The following is a 17,861-nucleotide window of genomic DNA, read 5'->3' on the forward strand; positions in this document are numbered from 1 at the left end:
AAATAAAGAGGACAGGAAGCCTGGGCCAGATTACACAGAGTTTTACATGTTATGCTAAGGAGTTTGGAATTTATGACTTTGAAGAGTAGCAGATTATGCCATCCCAAAATAGACCATTTTGGCATATGGATTATTTTGAGCTGAAGCCAATTGAGAAGAAGTAGATGTAAGAGATGCTCTCTTCCCTGTCTCCCTCATTTGCCTAAAATCAGGACATAAATTTATAAAGATGTCCCTCCTCTTCGCTCTACAAGTAAGGACAAAAGTTAATTTCTAGAGACTATTTTAGACCCTATCAGCCTAAAGAAGTCACCAGAAATATCTATATAACTAGTTTTACTAACTAGCTTTTATCTCTACTCTCAGAAACCTAAAACTGCTTTCTTTTGTCCTGTCATTTCTGCACAAATTTGTTGTTCTTTGTTGAAGATGCTATATAAACTGGAATTCTGGGACACCTGGGTGGCTCAGGGGTTGAGCATCTGCCTTCGACTCAGGGCATGATCCTGGAGTTCCAGGATTGGGTCCCACATCAGGCTCCCTTCATGGACTTTGCTTCTCCCTCTGCCTATGTCTCTGCCTCTCTCTTTCTGTGTCTCTCATGAATAAATAAATAAAATCTTTTTTAAAAAACTGGAATTCTAAGCCACCTTGAGGAGTTATTTTTCCCTCAGTATTTCCCATGTATACAGGAGTTTATAGGTTAATAATTTTCTATGTCCTTTACTACCAAAGTCTCAGCCAAGAATTCAAAAGGGTAGAGGGAAATATACTCAACCTCTGACCCCCAAAAATGTCTCCTACGGAGATTCAGTAGAGGAAACAATGGATGATATGACCAGAATTCTTTTAGGAAAACAATTCTAGGTAACAAAGGGTAGTAGAAGGGGAGGCGGGCAGGGGGATGGGGTAACTGGATGACAGGCACTGAAGAGGGCACTTGATGGGATGAGCACTGTGTGTTATACTATATGTTGGCAAATCTAACTTCAATAAAAAAAATTCTAGGGGTGCCTGGTTGGCTCAATCGGTAAGTATCTGACTCTTGATTTCAGCTCAGATCATGATCTCAGGGTTGTGAGGCTGATCCCAGCATCAGACTCTGCTTGTCTGTCTCCCTGTGCTCCTTCCCCTGCTCACTAGCAACCCTAGCAGATGTGTAGAAACTGAACTAGCAAAAGAAAGGTCAGTAGGAAGGCTCACGGGTAAGAGAATGTTTTATTGTCCAAGCAAGAAATTGTGATACTCTAACCAAAACAGATGCAGTGGTAGTGATATTGGAGATGAAAAGTAGAACTGATAGGAATTAGTGTCTACCTGAATGTGGAGGGTAGATGACATTAGAAATTCTCTGGGAACCTGGGTCAATGGTAACTCTTCAACCTGAATAAAGTAATCTCAAAGGACCAGGTCTGGAGGAGAATAGTGTGGACAAGTTAGGACAAGCTAAATTTGAGATCTTTGTGGAGATGACCCAAAGGCAATTGGAAATATGGATTTGGAAGATAGAAAAGAAAGATCTCAGATTAGCATGAGTAAAAATAGTTGTTGAGGTGATACATAATAAAGGAAACCTCCTTTATTTTATTTATTTTATTTTATTTTATCTTATTTTATCTTATTTTTGGAAACTTCCTTTAAAATGGAGTCAGGAAGGGGTTGGTTCAGTCCGTAAATTGCATGGACTCTAGATCTCAGGGTCATGAGTTCAAGCCTCACATTGGGCATGGAGTCTACTTTAAGAAAAAAAAAAGTAAAATGGAGTCAAAGAGGTCAGAATAGGGACTTCCCATATCTTACCACTCATTGCTTCCCTTCACAGAGCCGTAGGAGGAGGAAAGACTTTCCTCCTCCCTCAGCAACAGCCCAGACAATGAGAGATTCTCACAACTCAACCAGTGAAAATCCACTACACTTGGAACTCCCAGTTTATTCCAATAGACTTTTAGATTGCAACAGCTCATCCCAATCCCCCTCCCCCCTTCACTCTAAAAAAGAATGTTCCTCTGCTTTGTTCTGCAGACTTGCCTATGGCTTTTGCTATAGCTTGCATGTTCCAAACTGCAGTTCTGCTGTTCCGGAATAAACCCATTTTGCTGGTAAATTAACTGGCTGTTTTACTTTCAAGGTCAGCCATGGATATGGATGAAATCAGCTAAGGAGAAAATGTAGGACAATCAAAAGAAAATAAGGAGAGAATCCTAGCTGGGAAAGTAAAAGGAGACTAAAAAAGAATAACTGGAACAATGGAAGAGAAAACCTAGAGACAGTAATATGCTAATATACAGGAAAGGAGTTTCAATGAATTAGTAAACCCAACAAATTGCTCATTAACAGGACAATTACACAATCGATCTGTAAGAATTCTTAAGGAAAAGGAATCTAGAAAATTTTGATGAAAACAAAGTAAAGGAAAAATTACTTTACCAAGCATCTTAGTATAAAGATAAAATATTGTGAAGGTATATTACTAGTAAGAATGAACAGATTAATGGATCAGAAGAAATAGTCCAGGAAAACATGCAGTCCTCAGAAGAAAAATAGTAAAGGAAGTGAACAAAAAAAGTGTTGCAGGAGAAAATAAAAGGAACCATCCCTACTGAAAGACCCCTGTCTGTAAAGTTCTGGAGATACAAACAAGCAGGGCACATTTGAAGAAATGGTGGAAAAGACAAGGGATGAGTCTGGAGAAAAAGCAGGACCCTGCAGTGAAAGGGAGATTTTCTTTCTGAAGACCTAGCTAGTATGTAGACTTTGAGTAGAAGATATGGAATGAAGAGATCAAGTTCCAGGCTGGGACCTGGACCAAAGGCAGCCCCTTGGATGTGACACCCTGGGCCTATGTCTACTAATTTCTTTAAAGAGATAAGACCACAATCTGGTAATATAATACTCAGTAATCTTCAAAGATGTATGTAGATGCAGTGTCCTAATATGATGTTTAGTAAAAAAAAAATAGTTGAAGGCAAAATGAATACTAGGGGGAAAGTTTTTTAAAGTCACAAGGAAGTGATAGCTGAAATTCCTGTGCAATTTAAAGTTTACATATTATATTATATTATATTATAAGCTCATTCAACTGTCCTTTGCTTAAATGTAATAGAGTTTAGCTGCACTGACTACCTTTTCTCACCTTATATAAAATAATTATAACCAGAGCCTGAATGTCTATGCTCGTGAATCACTCCTCCCTACAGGAAAAAAAAAAAAAATGTCATCTTAAGGCATTTGAAGCATTAATCTATCACGGGGCCTTCACTAACCCACACTGCTAATCATCTGATGAGTTTTGCAGTTATTAAGGGGCTGACTCATATTGCAAACCTACCCTAATGTATTACAGAAATCCTTAAGCATCCCAACCCTGATGCCTTCAGGGAGTAGACTCATAAATAAATGAGTAAAGCAAGCATATTGCATATCAATCATTCTACTGGCAAAGTAAACATATGGAAGTTAATGCCCTGCCACCCCCATCTACCGTCCACACTGCTGCAAGTGTGGCATGGCAAGTCCATCCTCAAAACCCATCACTTTTTGGACAATGTCCAAGCTCAAGAGCATACAAGGCCTTCCTGGTCTAGTCTTCATCTCTTATTCTTATTTCTCCCTGCCTCCCTCTTAATACTCTGGTGATATTGCCTAGTCCTATTTCCTAAACTCATACCATTATGATTCTCACTTCTCTGGTTTGGCCCATGCTGTTCCCTTTGTCACAGATATCTTTCACTCCACAATCCATCTCTATTACCACCTCCTTGGATAATTCCTGCTTTTTTATTATTTATTCTTTCTCCATAAAGACTTTCTCTAAAGGCCAGCATCCTGACTCCTTTTTCCCATAGACTCCCATAGATTTACCCCTCCCCATAAAAACCTTGCTTTCAAGAAAAAAAAAATCTGACAAATGAATTTACACTCAGTTTTAAATGACTGACCTCTGCTAATATTGTTGACCCTTTCCAGACGGAGTTGCCAGACTTAGCAAATATAAATACAGGACAACCAGTTAATTTTAAAATTCAGATAAACAATAAATAATGTTTTAAAGTAAGTATAGCCTGTGCAAAATTTGTATTTTATCTGGCATACCCTCTTTTCTGGGTATCTGGATTTTATCAGGATTTAGCAACTACCACGTGAAGCCTTGTGCTTATGTCACAGGAGGGACAGAGGCATCAAAGGCATCACCTAAATGAAATGGATAAAGACCTAAAAGTGGAACTTCATGTACCAGTCAGCAGATGGAGAGGCATTTGCCTGCCTAGAGCTTCCCACCACTCCTGAATCATATTCTGCAAGAAAGGTCTTCTCCTACACCTGCCCTCCATCTGTTCAAATGTTCATTCTGCTATGAGCCATCTCTCTGCCATAACTCTCAGCTCTGTTCTTATGGCTCCAAGTCTAGTCTTTAGTTCCCATTCTCACTACTGTTTTGTTTTGTTTTTAAAGATTTTATTTGTTTATTCAGGAGAGACACAGAGACAGGCAGAGACATAGACAGAGGGAGAAGTAGGATCCTCACAGGGAGCCCAGTGCAGGACTCAATCCCTGGACCGGGATCACACCCTGAGCCGAAGGCAGATGCTCAACCACTGAGCCACCCAGGCTTCCCTCTCACTACTGTTTAGATCCAAACTTAATATTCTGTTTCAGGTATCCTAGTGCCACCTGTAAGACAGGATTCCAAATAGGCTACATGAAGAAAGCTTTTGTTCCTAGTATAATATAGGTTGGTCCATAAGGCTTAAAATCTTACAAAAAAACCTGTATTATCTCTCTCCTTAGCTATTTGCAGCTCTGAAGTCATCACGTTCTGAAAACAGAGACATCTGGAGGAATAGAAGAAGGACTCCATATTCATCCAAGGTCTCCAAGATATCCATACTCATCCTGAACCTCCTTCCATGCACATATGCAAATCTGAGTATGGAGTACAGTGTACTCCTTAAAGTAAATAAATTAATTCCATTGGAAATCTCTGTTCTTGTTCCCACAAGATTATTCCTTAAAAGTAAACCTAATTCTCTGAAGTGTTAACAAATAATTCAGATGTTTCTGTGGGAAAACAAAGAAATATATGTGACACTATAAGGCAAAAATTTAATTAAAATTTACATTAAAATTTAAATTAGAAATCAATAGATATCCCTGCTTTCTCTCAAATTCCTCTTTGATGACATGCCACCCCTGCCCTCTTCTCAACTCTTCCCACAGCTGCTCTATCCCCTGGTTCCAAACTAAATGCCTTCCCTGTCTTCTCCCCACCAGCCTTCCACTCTTGGATTATTAGAACAATTCTGTTCTCCAGGGCTTCTCCAACCCAGTAACCTCAAACCCATCATCTCAGTCAACAAAATATCCTCTTCTGAAAACATTTGGTGATTATCCCTAACAACTACCTTTGTACATTTCTCCATGTGTTATAACCAGGGGAAACCAAAGGTAGCCTTGAAAGGTTAATAGTGCCCCCAAACAAGTGTTTTGCAACTAAGAGAAATAGCACAGCAAAGATGCAGTCACGTTGGCTTCTCTAGAACTTATTGCCAAGACTATAGTCTTTTAACTATAGTCTAAAAGCTTAGACTTTATTCTAAAATATAGGGATTTTCATGGGGCACCTGGGTTGCTCAGTGGTTGAGCATCTGCCTTTGGCTTGGATAATGATCCTGGGGTCCTGGGATCAAGTCCCACATTAGGCTCCTCACAGGGAGCCTGCTTCTCCCTTTGCCTATGTCTCTGCCTCTCTCTCTGTCTCTCATGAATAAATAAAATCTTTAAAAAATAAATGATAAAATAAAATGTAGGGAATTTCTCCACATTTTTTTCCTGGATACATTATAATCTTGAGCCTCTATTTATCTTAAAACTCAACTTATACAGGTGTTTGCATTCCTTTTAAATATCTGGTTGTGACAGAGCTTACTGTTGATTAGATTTCACTGTTCCAATTATATACATTATAATATTATTTTGTTCTGTAGATATGTTACACTCAACAAAATGCGACCGATCTAAAATATTTTTAACAAATATTAAAAGACTCAAAAACTTTAATGGGAAACTGATGGGGGCTTTTAAGCAGAGAAGTGGGATAAGTTAAATTAACAATATAAGAAAACAATCTGGCTGCATGGTGGAGAATTTATTCTAAGTGGGCGAGAGTAAAAACAAGAAGATCAGTCAAGAGGTCATTGCAAAAATCTAGGTATTATTTTCAATAGTTTTGAAGTTGTGATAATTCAAAAAGAGTCATAGTTGAAGTGCCCCTTTATTTTATCTATAAAAGCAACACTTCGTGAACTTTAATACTATAAACAAAATTGTAAAAGACAGCTTTAACTATTATGAAACACAAAATATTTCAAATACTTTGGAAACAATCATGTTCCCATGCCAATGTGCTAGTTATAATTACTTGTTTTTTAAAGTACATTCTTGAAAGTCTTTGCACAACAATTTGTCCAGGAGTACAAGTATGCACAATACCTGGCACACACTATATACTCAATAAATATTTACTAAGTAAATAGATATATTTATCATTTTTTTAAAAAGTAATCCCTCATTCAAGAGCACTGGATGGAAGTCAAACATCTGACTCTTGATTTTGGTTCAGGTCATGATCTCAGGGTCATGAGATAGAGCCCTGCATTAGACTCCATGCTCAGTGGGGAATCTGCTTGAGATTCTCTCCCTCTGCCTCTGCCCCTCTGCCCCATGTTCTCTCTCTCTCAAGTAAATAAATAAATCTTTAAAAAATTAAAATTAAAATAGTCCTTTATTCAGATGCTTTACCAGTTGCCTGGCTCTATCCCTCCACCTTAATTTCTGTGAATTAAGTCTTCTACCTGTGGAATATTTTCAAAGAATGAAGTATGATCTATAATCCCAGCATGTATGGTAGAATATTTAAGAATAGACAAAAATTATCTTTGACTTATAAAATTAAGCTATATAATTTTAAATTACACAAAATGCAGTAGGAATTAAAACTATGGATATGTCTGTGGAGAAAATAACCAACAAAAATTCAAGCTATTTGTTTTCTTATTGAAGGTATTGTGGTTAACAGGAAGGATTCAGTAACATGAAGGATTCATATAAGGAAGAACTTCCTGATAGTGAAGACAGCTAAAAGAAGAATAAGCACCAAAAAGAAATTCAGCATCTGCTCTTCTGAGAGGCTTTGTAAAGACCATAGTCCTCCATAAGTCTCACAAAATTTCCATGTAAAATACATGATGTCATGGAGAGTGTGAGCTAACATTGCCTTTCGCCAGCCATGATTTTTATTTTTAAGTTTGAAAAGCAAATGGATAAAGTGAACACCATTTCAGTAAGAAACACTTAACCTAATTAAGAAAACAAGCTAATCAGGTGTTATTGCAACACAAAATCCACAAAACTAGGAAGTATGGTAATTATAAATGATGATCTCCTTGCAAAGAAGTATCCCCTCCCCAAGGTCCTAGCCACATATGAAAGTAATCTTACTATACTTATTTAAAAATTTATCATTATTCCAACTTTTTCATTAGTTTTCACTGATACTACTGAAAGGTAAATACTAGTCAGTCTCTTTGCCTTAAATTTAAAACTAATAGGAATATATCAGTAATCCTCGAGGCATCCCAATGGTTAAGGGACCATTTCATTGACCCTGAATAAGAGAATCATTTAGCAACAAGTACATGCAAGAGCATTATGCTAGTAAGGAAAAAATAAGCAGATCCTGTCTCTCAAGAATTTATTATCTAAACGAATACATATAAACAAGCACATGTATAAGCAAAAATTCTGGAGTAGCTGAGGACAGTGATGGCTGTATAGTGACCCATCCCCCAGGATCCTCATCAAATGATTTGAAACAATTACAAAGAAAAAGTAATTTCTCCACCAAATCATGCCCTCGGTATAACTTAAAGACAGTGAAAAAACTGCAAAATAACTGCAGTTAAAGAATAAAATCAGCAAATTACAATGTATGGTCTCTCAGTTTACCACCCCACAACACCCTATTGCAAGACTATTTGGAGGTGAACCAATAAAAACTACATGGAAGAAAGGAGGGGGAAGCTTGTGAAAGGGGCTTCATACATTAGAAAAAAAACTAAAAAAGCATCTAGGCAGAGAGGAGCACAGACTACTGGGAAGGAATTTCAAATCTAAGAGAAGAACTAGACACGTTTAAAATGATTGATACAATCTGAACAGACAGGTCCGGTGTAAACATAGACTGCATTTAATGAGACAGTCTTAGCTCTAGAAGAGAAAAGGAAGACAAAAGAAAATAAGGCCCTTTGGAAATTTGGTGTTAAGAGAAAAAGAAAGAAAAAAAAAGGGAAAATGTATAACAAGACACCCCTCGGATCCCTGGGTGGCACAGCGGTTTGGCGCCTGCCTTTGGCCCAGGGCGCCATCCTGGAGTCCCGGGATCGAGTCCCACCTCAGGCTCCCGGTGCATGGAGCCTGCTTCTCCCTCTGCCTGTGTCTCTGCCTCTCTCTCTCTCTCTCTCTGTGTGTGACTATCATAAATAAAAAAAATAAAAAAAAAACAAGACACCCCAATATCATAAAAGTAAGAAGATGAAGGTTATGCTATGTCTAGATAGATAGATAGATAGATAGATAGATAGATAGATAGATGATAGATAGATAGATGATAGATAGATAGATAGATAGATAGATAGATAGATAGATGATAGATAGATAGATGATAGATGATAGATAGATAGATAGATAGATAGATAGATAGATAGATAGATGATAGATAGATAGATGATAGATGATAGATAGATAGATAGATAGATAGATAGATAGATAGATAGATATAGATAACTAAATAGGAAGGAGAAAGGGAGGGAAGGGAAAAGGAGAGGAAAAAAAGAAGGGAGAGACAAATGAAGGGTAATCAAATTCTTTCTCAGAGATCCACTAGAAGAGTTCTATTTATGTCTCCTTGGCCAAAATTGAAATTGTGTGGTGATTTCTAAGTGTGAAAGCATCTGAAATAATCACCTTTCCCAGCCTACAGTGCAAGGTAGAAAGGGAAAAACGAACTTGGAAGCTCTTGGATACCCAAAAAACAACATATGCCATATCTCTCATATATCTATGCTGACACTTGATTAGTAAGCAGTTCAGCTAGATATTAAGTTATAAGCTAAAAATCAAATTGTCTTAGACTTTTGAAGTCATGGTCTCATTGCCTTCTACCCTCTACGTTACTAAAAGCTCATTGTCATGTCCATTCTCTACATGACTTTATGCATGACTTGTATTTCTTTTTCTAGAAGGTCATGAGAATTTCTTGTTATACATGCAGTTCTGAAATTTCATGGTGAAGTGCCCTGGTTTGGGGTCTTTTCAAATCTCTAAGTCATGCTCAGCACAGAGCCCCATACAGGGCTCAATCTCACAATCCTGAGATCACGACCTGAGTGAAATCAAGAGTTGCATGCTAAACCAACTGAGCCACCAAGGCAACCTCCATTGCCCTATCCTTTCAGCAATGAAAATGCAAGACAAGTGTTCACACCTTACTTAGGCAAGACTGGAGGAAATAACTCAAATGAAGATGTTGTTTTGATCATGGACTAATACTAAGTGTTGAGTTTGTTAGTATACTTGTTTTTTTTATATATAATAATTATATATTTTCCTACTTCAAAAGCTTTAAAGTAAAAAAGTGAAAAATCTTACTTTCATTCCTGACCTCTATCTGCCCAGGTCCTCATCCCCTTCTTTTTAGTTCCTACCCTCTCTCTGGTCTCTTCAGGTATTCACTTTTATTAATGTCCAGCATCATTTTTCAGTTTATTTATGCAAATATGAGAAAATTAAAATGTGCTTTCTTATTTCCCCTTGTTTTACACAAAGAACAGCAAAATATATATACTGCTCTATATTTTGCTTTTTTATTTAATAATATGCCTTAGCAACAAGCATACAGAGAACTCTCTCATTCTTTTAAAAGTTGCATGTTATTCAATTGCATGCAGGCACTGTAATTTATTGAATCAATCTCCTATTGATGGACATTTTGTTTGTTTCCAATATTCTTCCATTTTTCTTCAATGTATAATCTTGTACACAAATAATTTCACATGCTACTCAATTATATTTGTAGGATTAAATGTTTTGTTTAGAAATAAAAATTGGGTGTTTTGGCAAAGTTATGATCCTTGAGAACTAGTGAAATGTTTGGCATTGTTGTTTTTCTTTTTTTTTTTTTTTGCTTTGTTTTGATTTTTTATAAATCTGGAGCTAGACCAACCTAGGCTTAAAACCAGTTGTTGAGTGATGTATGTGACCTGTTTATTTATGATTTGGCTTCCAGCATACAAAAGTAGAAGTGAGAACAGAGCAAAAGGAATGATTCAGGCAGTCCTTCCCTGAGAGGAAAAAGCAAAATAGAAAGATATTGGCTACAGTGGCACAACATGCTCCAATTAATGGGGTTGCCCCCATTGTCAAAGCTCCATAATTCCAACTTTGGAATAGTTCTACTGTCATTCTAACAGTATACTCTTATTCTATTATACTCTCATTCTAGTGTTATGGTTTGTCTAGATCATGAAAATAGAAGGGCCTGAATTTTCGCTGAAGAACATGAAGTTCTTATTGTTAATTGTACTGAGAATAGGATAATTCTCAAAGAACAAATGAGTTTAACAGTGATTATTTTTTTTCTCTGGGTTTTGGAGGCAGCTAGTCCTGGACTCTGAGGTTAGCCTCTGCTAAGTAACTCTGAGATCTGATTTGAATAATGGGCTTTAAGAGAAGATAATTCTAATATCCGCTATAACTTATTCTTTATACTATGCTATAAATATAAAGGGTACAGTGAGGCATGTACCCTGGAGAAACTCTTATACAGGTGCACGAGTAAATAAGTAAAAGAATATTTAGGGCTCCATTGTTTGTCATAGAAAAAATTTGAAAGAATATAAATATTCATCAGTGGAGAAGAGCTAACTGAATTGCAATACAGTTATATAAAGGAATTCTCCATATAATGAAAATAAATGAATTAAAGCTGCATATACTTAGAAAACATGGGTTTCACAAAGATAGCATTAAGCAAAAATGCAAGTTGCCCAAGAATGTATGTGGCATAATACATATTTCTGACCATATATAATGTTTGAGTTGTGCATATATGCAAAAGCATAAAGAAAGGCACCAAAAAAAGATAAACAGTAAATTCAAGAGACTGGGTACCCTTTGACAGGTATGGAAAGGGATAAAAAATCAGGGTAGAGGGAGGACTTCAACTGGGAAGTAAGTACATGTGTGTACTCATAGTATACATTTTATATATCTTAAATATTTTGTAATGTATTTATCAGTGTTTTACAGTTACATCTCCATCTTTGTAGTGGGATAAGAATTTAGTGGTTCAGAGTGAGGGTATGCACAAAGTTGAGCAATGAAAGAGCCATGCCAGGAAGATACTGTCTCACAAGACCTTCAGCAATAGAATGTTGGGAAGATGAAAAGAGTAGAAGAAACTGAATGATTTTTTTTCTGGACCTATATGAGATAGAAACATAGGAAACTATTAGAAATAGTTGGAAGTCATTGAAGTCTTCCAGCTATAACTGATTAGCTTATATTAGGCCAGTCTTTCCACTGAAAACAACTAGAAAAACAGTATAAAACATTTTTTGCATTTGTTAAAAGTATCAGGGAATTACCAAGACAGCAAGAACCAAGATCTGTAAAGAAGGAAAGCTCACTGAGGGTGAACCAGACAGTCAGCTTCAGGGTTTGAGGCATGTACCATTTAGAAAGTAGAAGCTAAGAGGTTGGATTTTTGAAAATCCCAAAGAACTAAGGAGGTAAAAATTGAAGTTCCAAAGGGAAGGGAGCCTGGAAAATACCCCAGGCCTTTGACTGTGACTCACCAAAAGCTTTCAGTCAGCCAAACTCAGCTTAACTACCTTCCAGAACACTCCAGAGAGAACATCCATGGACTTGGCAGTAAAACTGATGAAAACCAAACACAGAAAGAATATTTTAAGATCATCAACAGGGGAACCAAAAGGAGACTTCTCCATCAAAATGATGGAATTTAGAAAACAATAGAATCTTTTTTTCTGTAAGTGCTGAGAGGTGGATGTACTGCCAATCCAGAATTCTATACCTTTTGAAAATGTACATCAAAAATGAAAGTAAAATAACTCATAAAAAAGAGAGAGAAACTGCAATAGTTTCCAGTACACCACACTAAAGGAAAGTCAAAGCTCTGTGGGCAAAAATAAAGAAAACAAAATAATAAAAGTTCTCTGGGCAAATGAAAATGATCCCAGATGGAACCATGGAAATACTGAAGAATGAATAGGTAAATGTGTGTGTAAGAATATTGATGGCATGAAGCAACAACTAAAATGTGTAATGAGGCATTAAATGTATGAAAAATTAAATATACATGACAGCAGTACTACAGAAGGTATGAGGGAAGTAAAGAACTTTAAAGTATTATATAGACCTTTCATTGTCTGGGAAGTAGTAAAAATACAAATATATTTTAGACCTTAAGCAGCCAAGGATGCTTACTGTGATCCCTAGGGAAACTCCTAAAAATAATAAATGACAACAAATGAGTTAATGGAGGAAGAAGGATAAATAGATTTCATTAATTCGAGAGTAAGCACAGAGGGAAAAAAAGAAAAGTAGAACAGGTGTGGCAGATAGAATATAAATGGTAAAATGGTGGACTTAGAGATTAAATGAAAGAGATATAGTATTCCAACTAAAGACAAAAATTGTCAGACTGCATTTTTCAAAAGGAAGAGCTGGGAGACTTAGCAAAAGGCAGTTTGAGGAAATAGCAACAAGTTTTTTGGGAATGAAGTCTAGGAAGGATGCTGGGATATGGTAGACTGTGAGAATAAACATAATCTTCTAAGGACTTCAAAATTTGTTCTGTCAATTAGAATTAATCCTGGAGTAAATACTGCTGGTCCCAGGCTCTGTACTGGAAGGTGATGACTAGAAACATGAAGAACTAGCTCAGCTCTTACATAAATTCTCATTTAATTATCTTGATCAATGTCCCACACTCTCCCCACACCTGCCACAATGGAGTTTAGGGCTTGTAGTTTGGTGCAGCAACTAAAAGTGGACTTAGGTAGACCAGATTCAAAGTCCTTCTTATTATGTGATTTTCAGCATTTTAGTTAATTCTGCCCATCCGCTTTCTCTCTCATAAAATGAAGCTAACAAGGTTTATTCTCTCATAGGATTGTTGTAACAATGATGATGCTTGGTAATTAATAAGTATTGCATAAATAATAGGTATGATGGTGTCTTCAATAGCCTTTATCGATAAAGATACCTCCCATCCCTGCTCCACCTTTCTCCCATATGTTCTGGGCCATGGTTTCTGCTCTGGTTTGTTAAAATGGTCCCATCCTAATTCCACCTTCCAGAAATTTCATCAAAATCTGGTCCAGAAATAGGCAAAATTTTGCACATGAATACATATGCCAGGATTGTTAATGATAGTCAAAAAGAAAAAAACAACCTAACTGTCCATCAACTAGTGAATGAATAAATAAGCTGCAGTATCTATACAATGAAATATTACTCATCAAGAAAAAGAAATACTAATATGTGATATAAATGGATGAGCCTTGAAAACATTATATTAAGTGAAAGAAGCCATCACATACACACACACAAAATATGATCCCATTTTTATGGAATGTTCAGAGTTGGAAAATCTATAGCAACAGAAAGTAAAAACAGTAATCAGTGGTTGCCTATGACCAAGAGTATTTGGGTAATTGTTAATGGGTACAGAAGTTCTTTGGGGGGGTGATAAAAATGTTCTAAAATTGGCTATGGTAAAGGTTATATAACTCTGTGAATATACTATAAACCATCAAATTGCATATTTTAAATTGGTGAATTATATAACGTGAATTATATCTCGATAAACTTATTTTTTTAATCCAGCCTATAGAACATTCCCTTATCTGAACTGCCCCAGAAAATATAGAGCACAAAGAAGTGATGGAACTGTACACATCACACAGGAGATACAGATGAGTTCATTCAAGCAGAAAAAAACTGAGTCATGGTCATGTGACAATAAAACTAGTTTAGCTGGTCATTTGCCTAAGGTCTAAGCAACTTTGTAAGAGAACTTGTCCTCCCAGCTCAGTAATTCCTGTCCTCAGGGAGTGAGACATGGTTTAGTTTTTATTTTGTTTTGTTTTATTTAATGAGTTAAAATAAAATGTGACATTAAAAAACTTACCATCTTAGTCATTTTTAACTAACAATTCAGTGGTATTAAATATGTTCACATTGAGCCATCACTACTGTTCATCTCCATAATGTCTCCCACTTTGCAAATCTGGATTCTCTATTTATTAAACAATAACTCTCCATTTCCCTTCCCCACGGCCCCTAGAAGTCATCATTTAATTTCTGTCTTTATGATTTGACAATTCTAAATACCTCATATAAATGGACTCATATAGTACACGTCTATTTCACTTAGTATGTGTTCACATTTCATTCATGTTGTAGCGCATTGCAAAATTTCTTTCCTATTAAGCCTGATATTCCATTGTGTGTACGTGTGTGTGTATCATATTTTGCTTATCCATTCATCAGTCAATGGACACTTGAGTTGTTCCCATGTTTTAGCCATTGCAAATAATGCTACTGTGAACATGGATATATAAATATCTCTTCAAGACCCTGCTTTCAATTTTTTTGAAGAGGCCCCATATTGTTTTCCACAGTGACTATACCATTTTACATTGCCACCAACAGTTCACAGCTTTCTGAGGTTTTTTTTAGTAGTTACCCTACTGGTTGTGAGATGGTATCTCATCAAAGTTTTTATTTGCATTTCCCTAATGATGGGCATTTTTGCATGTGCTTATTGGCCATCCATATATTTTCTTTGGAGAAATGTCCATATATTTTCTTTGAAGTCCTTCCCATTTTTTAATTAGGTTGTATGTTTTTTGTTGTTGAGTATTAGGAGTTCTCTATATATTCTGGATTCCAATCCTTTATATACAGAATTTGCACATATTTTCTCCCAGCCTGTAGGTTGCCTTTTTATTCTGTGGACAGTGTTTCTTGATATGCAAATTTTTAAAATTTTTATGAAGTCCAATTTGTCTATTTCTTTCATTCCCCATGCCTTTGGTGTCATATCCAAGAAATCATTGCCAAAGCCAACATCATGAAGTTTTTGCCATATATTTTTGTCTGAAAGTTTCATTATTTTAGATCTTACACGTAAGTCCATGATCTACTTTGAGGTAATTTTTGTATATGGTGTTAGGTAAAGGTCTAGCTTTATTTCTTTGCATGTAGATATCTGGTTTTCCCAACACATTTGTTCAAAACACTCTCCTTTCCCCACTGAATGGACTTCACATCCTTGTCAAAATTCATTTGATAATATATTCAATTGTTTATTTTTGGACTTTCTCTTCTATTCCTTTGATCCATATGTCTATCTTTATGCCAATACCATGCTGTTTTGATTATTGTAGATTTGCAGTAGGTTTTTAAATCAAGACACATAAGTACTCCAATTTTGTTCTTTCTCAAGATTGTTTTGGCTAGTCAGATTCCTTTGGAGATTCCATGTGAATTTTAGGATGGATATTTCTATTTCTGCAAAAAATGTTTTTTGGGATTTTGATAGGAATTACAGTGAATCTGCATATTGCTTTGGGTAATACAAGAATTTAACAAATTAAGTCTTCCCAAGCTATGAACATGAGAGTGTTTCCATTTATTTATGCCCTCTCTAATTTATTTCAGCAATGTTTTATAGTTTTCATTGTACAAGTTTTTCATCTCCTTGGTTAATTCATAAGTATTTTATTCTTTTTAATGCTGTTATAAATGAAATTGTTTTTGTCGTTTCCTTTCCAGATGGCTCACTGGGGTTTTTAAAAAGATTTTATTTATCTATTTGAGAGAGAGAGAAAAAAAAACAAAACAAAACAAAAAAAAGCACAAGCAAGGGGAGAGGCAGAGGGAGAGAAAGAAGCAGACTCCCCACTGGCAAGAAGCCTGACTTGGGGGTTGATCCCAGGACCCTGACATCATGACCTGAGCCAAAGGTAGATGCTTAACCAACTGAGCCACCCAGGTGCTCCTGCTTAGTGTTCGTATATTGAAATCAACTGATTTTTGTTTGTTGACTTTGTATCCTACTACTTGCTGAATTCACTTACCAGTTCTAATAACTTCTTTGTGGAGTCCTTAGGATTTTTTATATGTAAGATCATGTCATCTTCAAACAGAAATAATTTTACTTCTTTCCTATTCAGATGCTTTTATTTCATTTTCTTGACTCATTGCCCTACTAGAACTTCCAGTACTATGTTAAATAGAAGTGGTGAAGAAAGGAATTCTTGCCTTGTTCCTGATCTTAGAGGAAAAACTTTCAGTCTCCCACAGTTGAGTATTGTGTTTGCTATAGGTTTTTCATATATGGCCTTTATCATGTGCCTTTTATCCCTGTTATTGAGTGTTTTTATCATGAAAGGGTATTGAATTTTGTCAATTTTTTTTCTGAATCAATTGAGATGATCATGTGTTTTCTTTCCTTCATTTTTTTGATGTGGTCTATTACACTGGTCGATTGGTATATGTTGAGCCATCCTTGCATAAATCCCACTTAATCATGGAGTATAATCCTTTCAATATGCTGCTGAATTCGGTTTGCTAGTGTTTTATTGAGGATTTTTGCATCAGTGTTTATAAAAAAATATTGATCTGTAGTTTTCTTTTTTTGTGGAGTCTTTGCTGGCTTTAGTATCAGGGTAATTTCTTTTTTTTTTTTTAAGATTTTATTTATCCATTCATGAGAGACAGAAAGAGAGAGAGAGAGAAGCAGAGGGAGAAGCAGGCTCCACACAAGGAGCCCGATGTGGGACTTGATCCCAGGACTCCAGGATCACACCCTGGGCCAAAGGCAGGCACTAAACCACTAAGCCACCCAGGGATCCCCTCAGGGTAATTTCTAACATAAGTGTTCCCTCCTCTTCAATTTTTTGGGAAAGTTTGAGAAGGATTTGATTAGTTCTTTAAATATTTGGTAGAACTCACCAGTGAAGCCATCAAGTCCTAGGATTTTCTTTGTCAGGATATTTTCAATTTCTGATTCAATCTCCTTACCAGTTATAAGTCTGTTTAGATTGTCTATTTCTTTGTGATTTAGTCTTGGTAGCTTTTTCATTTCTAGAAATGTGTCCATTTCATCTAGACTAACCAATTTTTCCATACAATTGTTAATTGTACTATCTCACAATTTTTTTTTCTGTAGAATATGTAGTAATGCCCCCAGTCTCATTTTTAATTTTAGTAATTTGAGTCTTCTCTCTTCCTGTCTTTCTTTTTCTCTCTAGAGAGAGAAAGATAATAAAAAGCTAAAATTGAAGGAGGAAGAGATACCACAGTTGATATATACATTCTTCTCATGGGAGTATCCATAATTAAGAGACTTTGGACTCTTTCAGGAAGGCTCAGGGAGGTGACTGCAGGGCCCAAACCATGTAGATGGGTGAATAGTACCAACAGTTTCAAGCATACTTGCAAATCAAATCTAAAGTCTTCTCAGCAACTTCATACCTATAATAGAATTGTAATTAATAAGGATAAGATCTCAGACCCTATAATATTATACTTAGTGACAACTTTACTTCACTATCACACCCTGCCTGCATGAATCCTCCTAGTATCCTATAATAAGTGGTTATTTAACTTCTGTTTGAATACTTACAAAGATATAGAATTCACTACTTTACAAAATAGTCCATCCAATATTTATACACCATTATTAGCCAGAGGTTCTTCTTTATATTGAG

The 17,861-nt window shown here is 36.1% G+C and overlaps 2 long non-coding RNA genes across 3 annotated transcripts in view; one reads left to right on the plus strand and one right to left on the minus strand.

Annotated features, from left to right (window-relative positions):
• LOC140635651 (uncharacterized) overlaps positions 1-1,918 on the minus strand; it is a 106,949-nt gene extending 105,031 nt beyond the window's left edge. For both annotated transcript variants that reach the window (XR_012033008.1, XR_012033007.1), the window contains exon 1: positions 1,801-1,918. This is a non-coding gene — a long non-coding RNA (uncharacterized lncRNA). The remainder of the gene's footprint in view (positions 1-1,800) is intronic.
• On the plus strand, positions 900-4,978 carry LOC140635650 (uncharacterized). Its single transcript, XR_012033006.1, has 2 exons — positions 900-1,030; positions 4,789-4,978. It is a non-coding gene; the product is annotated as an uncharacterized lncRNA (long non-coding RNA).
• Positions 4,979-17,861: the final 12,883 nt, after the last annotated feature.

The sequence above is a fragment of the Canis lupus genome, chromosome 6 (assembly GCF_048164855.1).
Source record: "Canis lupus baileyi chromosome 6, mCanLup2.hap1, whole genome shotgun sequence".
Classification (NCBI taxonomy): Eukaryota; Metazoa; Chordata; class Mammalia; order Carnivora; family Canidae; genus Canis; species Canis lupus.